General features: G+C 33.2%; 1 long non-coding RNA gene across 1 annotated transcript; it reads right to left on the bottom strand.

Annotated features, from left to right (window-relative positions):
• Positions 1–2,296: 2,296 nt before the first annotated feature.
• On the bottom strand, positions 2,297–3,710 carry LOC131737064 (uncharacterized). The gene is made up of 4 exons (XR_009328631.1): positions 3,502–3,710; positions 3,096–3,183; positions 2,775–2,939; positions 2,297–2,549 (listed from the first exon to the last, which is right to left on the bottom strand). It is a non-coding gene; the product is annotated as an uncharacterized LOC131737064 (long non-coding RNA).
• Between the last annotated feature and the right edge of the window lie 2,288 nt (positions 3,711–5,998).

The following is a 5,998-nucleotide window of genomic DNA, read 5'->3' as shown; positions in this document are numbered from 1 at the left end:
AACATGTAATAGACCTTGAAAAAGCTGAGATAAAATGTATATTGAAACTGATGAACGTGGGTTTCTTTTTTCTTATTCATTTTTTGGTGGCACAAATTAGAAGAGCTACAGTACAGTATTTAGATCAGAGCTTATTATGAGTTTATGATATCTATAAATTAAGACTGAATGTTTATTAGTTTTTTGAGATCAAAACTTCTATTAAAAACAATTTACATTTGTTATAAACAATTAATTTTCTAATCAGCCATTTACATTTAAAATAAATACTTTTTTTGATATGTACAATTACATTTTTATATCAAATATTCTGTTTTTGTAATCAAATTAAATAGTTGACACAATAAATTCATTTAATTTCAGATTAAATGTTAAAATGGCATTCCATCAGATCAATATAATTATTCCCCAAGTAAAAGTGCAGTTATTTGACTGTACATCTTTAACACTGGCAAAGGTACTTTGTCAGAGATACTCAGCTTCATGAAGTACCTTTCCATGAAAGTCAGACCATTTTTTAGAGCTTTAGGATACTCAATGCCCAAGGAAAAATAAAGAGAAAAAATACATTCAACAGCAAGGGTGATATCCATTCCTGGATAATCACTGAGTATCTCAATTCCATCAACACAAACAGAGATGTCATCTGCTGCCAATGGGCTTGTTGTTCCCTTGAAAACGATAGTTGGTGTAGGTGATGGTGGTACCTGTATAGATTTTAAAATAATAATTAATAACTTTATTCAACAATAAATTATGTGAAATTGTACTTCAGCAGCATCTCACCATACCTACAAGCAGTGGCGGCTCGTGTGGTGGGGCTGCGGCTACTTTAAAGGGATTTCGTAATATTCCTCCCTTTAAAAACATTTTAACTGTCGGATCTCACTTAAAACAGCGAGGAACGTCTTAAACTCCTGTTAATTGCCTACAAGTCTCCCTCATAATTCATTAAGTACACATTTATGGCAAGCCAAATTAAGAGATACCTTTAAATATTTAACAGATATCTTTAAATATTTCAAAATATCCTTAAATCAGTTGAATATATCTTAAAATATTTTTAAATAATTAGAGATATCTTAACATATTTTAAGATATCTCAAAATGGTTTACAGATATCAGGAATTAATTTGGAGATATCTCAAACTCATTTTGAGATATCTCTAAATGATAATTTGACTTTGTATTTAACATTGAAAACATCAATTCAGTTAAGCTACATTTAAAAAGTAGAGCTCAATTAACTTACTTGGTCAACAACAAACAACAGATTTTCCCTCTCTCGAAACAAAGCTGGCAACAGCAACAATGCAGCATTCATTCTCAGTCCTACAAATAGGGTATCAAATCATATACAAAGTACAAAGCAAACAGAAGAATGTTGAGCAACCCTGGTCTGAGAGGTACAGGATCTTTGGCTTTGCATTCCACCAGTGCTCTCAGTTACATTCATGAATTCATTATTTGCTAAACTGCACAGATAAAGAATAGTTTAAATGATTTAAAGGTACCTAAAAAAAACACACACACGACTGTAGCTCTCCAGGACCAGGACTGACCACCACTGATACAAACGTTATTGTGGATTGGAGCAAAAAAATGTTAAGAACATTATCAACAAAGTTTCTAAAAATCTGTTCATGCAGGTTTTTCGCATTGGTTTTTATGCCCCTGTGAGAGTTAAATACCAGCTATCTTCCCCATGAAATATTATGCTCCAAGTGTATGAAATGAAGTTGCATCATTTTCTGTTTAATAGTTATTTATAGATCCTATTCTGAGATAGGTCAAAACAATTTGATGTACAATAAATATTTCTTATACATTACCATTTCCCTGTGTCTTATCTGAAGCATCTTCAATGTAGGACATCACAGTAGTTAGAAGATGCCCACTAGAAAGTCTGAAAATAGCATCTACCATTCTGGATAGGCCACTCATTAGGTTCCGTTCCAAGTTTACTCCAAAACGTAGTTCTACTTCGTGCAACAGCTAAAATACAGATGCTAAAGTTATTATTATATTTATTTATTTATTTATCATATGCCTTTATCCAAGGCGATATACACAGCTGTAAAAAAGAGTTGAATACTTACAAATAATGTAGTAGTTAAAAAAATCAATAAATAAAACAAAATCAAACTAAACTGAATGCGAGCAGAAAGAAGTTGCATGGGAAAAACCAGGAGCAGTGGAGTTTTGTAAAAGCTGGAGCAGGTGGATTGCTGATGCAGAAAGGTCACCTAGGAGGACTAATTAAAGTGATTATACATGCTTATAACTAAAAATATTAATTTCTGATCAATCACCATAGTAGAATAAAAACTAGTACCTACCAGTTTAGGATGCTTTAGGAATGGAAACAGACCAAGGACTTCTTCAGTGGACTTCTTCTCCATCATTCTTTCCCGAGTGTGTACAGTTCTATTCATGCTGTCACATATGGCTTCAATGTTCGGCCTCAATTTCGTTATTTCTTTTCTTATGGAGTCCAAGTGTTTGGCAATACTATGCTCGTCTTCTCCTGGGAACTCCTCACTTTGCATCTGCAATATGTATCATAACGTTAAGTAATTCAATACTTATGATCAGGCATTTACTGCATGTATTCTCTGTGCTTTTCTTTACTCTGGAAAAATGCTAAAGATCAAGTACTCTCCATGAAAGCCAATTAGCTAATAAACTACACAATCGCATGTATGTACATATATAAAGTATGTAATTCTATTTCAATCTATTTCTGTCAATGCAGATCCAAGAGTTAGGCTTACAGATTCTCTTCTCTTTTTCATGAGCGGTTGCTGTTGCTCTGGTGCACGCTTCCTTCCTCGACCCACAGCACCAAACTTTTTTTTCATGTCTTCTACAGTCTCCACTGAAATAAGTGTCTTTCTCTCTTTTTTGAATTTATTTCTCAGTATTTCAAGTAGAGTAGCCTGAAACAATGATAGAAAGTTAAACCTATGTCCATTATCTGGCTATAAAAAATACATATCAACTAGTAAAAATATATTTAACGCTGCATAATTTTGACAAATTAATGTTTATTCGACTATTTCTTTTATGAATATAACTACCAAATGTATACTCACATATCCAGTTTGGCTGTCATCCCTTAGAAATCTGTACTTACAGCACAAAGTACTTAGCACAGTACTGTACATTATGTGGTCTGGATACCTAAATATACAGATTAGAAAATAATATAGGCATATGAATTGTAAGTGAATTGTAAGAAAAATATATATTTGAGAAATAATGTCATGAAATACAGTTGCATTTTACAATTGCTTTAATTTACAAAAAAAACATGCTGAAAAGCATTATCAAAATGAATTTAATAAAACTTTTTCTCTTGAATAAAATATTGCTGTTATGATAGATTTTTAAAAAAAATAGTAATCATTTTAAAAATGAATATGCTATTTTATGTTATGTAATTATTCTAAAATTGGTTGCCTATGTATCTAAAACAAACACCGAAATCTCAGTTCTTACAGCGTATATTTGCTGAGGTCATCAAACAGAGTCTGTATTAGAGCTGCACGAAGGGCAGATTTGTCTTTTGATTTGAAACCAATGTCCTTTCTATCAAGGGCCATCTGTACAACTGGAGGAAATATAGGCAATGTATAACATGCGGTCCAAACATGAACACTTGTTGAGGTTTGTGGCACTTCTCTGCATTCTACTGGTAGCACCTTCTCTGAAACAATATGCTCATTTGCTTTTGTTCTATGAAAATACAAAAAACAACAAAAAAAACAATATTTCATAATTTTAATCACCTGAAAATATCTAAAGACTTGATATTTAAACAGAGCCTTATAATATAACAGCCATATTAATTTTCTACACAGAAGTTTAAAACCATACATTCCCAGGCCTCATTTTCAGGAATTAAACTAGTGAAAATACCTCTCTCTCTCTCTCTCTCTCTCTCTCTCTCTCTCTCTCTCTCTCTCTCTGTGTTTCCATAAAGAAATGTACTCCCATAATATACATCTTTCTTACAATACAACATTACAATACAAAAAGCGTACTGGTAGTAGTAATTTATACTTTTCAAAGTGATTCCTGTATAGTATGTGGTATTTAAATGTAAATACTAAAACACAACAATAGACTAACATAATGTATAATATATTTGTCATTACATACCTTTTAAGGTTCTCGAGAGCCTTTAAAAATTTGACTTGGTCCTTCATAGTTCGGAAGATCTTTCCAATCATATGTTCTGTCAGACCTAAAAGAGTCTCACCATCTATTTCTTCACCTAATGAACAAAAAAACATAACATTAATCAGAAAAATAAGCACCAATGTTAACCTGCCATTGTAATTAATATCACAGTTTTAAATGCAAGCAGTACCTTATACACAGTATGATGAGGTGCAATATATAAACATCCATCACTGTCTTCATAAGCATCTAGTGCATGGTAGTCAACTTCATTGCCAGGTGTTAATGTACACCACTCATGCAAAGCCTCTATTTTGAAGGCATGAAGGTGAGAATTAAATTCCAGAGCAAAATACAGTTTCCCACACAAAATCCATGTACACCTAAACTGAATGATATGCAAGATTTTGAAAAAAATGGGTAAATCCTCATGGACTACATCGACAATGAAGTAATCCTTGACTTCGTATTTCACGTGATCCACAGTTAGTTTCTTTACTTTCAGTATGGTTTCATCAGCTTCAAGTTCACTGGCTTGAATATTGCATTTTTCAAGAATAATGTCTTTCAAAGATGTAGATGATAGCTGAACAACACAAGACCCTTCTTGCTCATATGACTGATGCAAAGCATCTGCACAACAAAAATCCCAACACTGTCTTTGTTGATGTCTTTTTGCTAAAGTAAAGCAGATGTTCCGGAAGTTGCACACATTTCTTGCAAGCCGCTTAAAGTACTGGTGCTTTCCTTCAAAACGTAAGCACCAAAGTGATCGAAGTGGTCCAAATTCAGCTAGCAATCTGGGGTAGTGTACCAAGTAATGCAATTTTGGTATAAAATCACCAGGATACAGTCTATTAAATTCGCTGAGAAATTCTCCAATTAAAATCTGCAAATGTGAAAGTGACGACTTTTTCACAACAGGAGACATTACAAAGTCTACTATTTCACGAAACAGAAGGTAGTGCTGCCAGTGTTCATCTTCTGTTGGGACAAAATGGCCAATTAGAAATGGAAGAAATTTAAGAACCGTTAAACCTTAACGAAAGAATAAGTGTGAATGAGTACAATGACACACTAACATATTGTTTTAAATTTTTTCTAAGAGTGTATACAATATTTTTCTCTATGCATTCTTTTCTGTTGAGCACTCCTGACACCGTTGAAACGGTGAGTCTCAGGTCGCCTGCGGATACATAAGTCCAATCATTGCGTCTGAACCTGGTGTGTAATCCCAAGGTAACTGCTCACTTTTAACACGATTTAAGACGTTAATTCACGTTTTAAGTAATACAGTGTCCCCTTCAGACATGTTAAAGGAGAGATTCGGAAATAACATTCAAAACTATGCGCGAGTAAATACCATCCTAACTCCTAACATCCAAAAAAAAAAAAGAAAAAAGAAAAAAAATAACAATAATTATATATATATATATATATATATATATATATATATATATATATATATATATATATATATGTATATATATATATATATATATATATATATATATATATATATATATATATATATATAATTGCATGCCCCGGTAGCTCCGATATGGAGTCTTGCGTGCCCCGCTAGCTACGATATGGAGTCTTTCCATCCACCTGCGGTTGCTTCATCCCGGAGGTGCATGCAAGATATATATATATATATATATTTGCATGCCCCGGTAGCTAAAAGCTTAGTTACGGCTCTGGGCAAAACCAACGCCCTTGGCCAGTATACAATATTTTTCTCTATGCATTATTTTCTGTTGAGCACTCCTGACACCGTTGAAACGGTGAGTCTCAGGTCGCCTGCGGATAC

This window comes from Acipenser ruthenus, chromosome 4 (genome assembly GCF_902713425.1).
Source record: "Acipenser ruthenus chromosome 4, fAciRut3.2 maternal haplotype, whole genome shotgun sequence".
Lineage (NCBI taxonomy): Eukaryota > Metazoa > Chordata > Actinopteri > Acipenseriformes > Acipenseridae > Acipenser > Acipenser ruthenus.
This window is presented reverse-complemented; position numbering and strand designations above follow the sequence as displayed.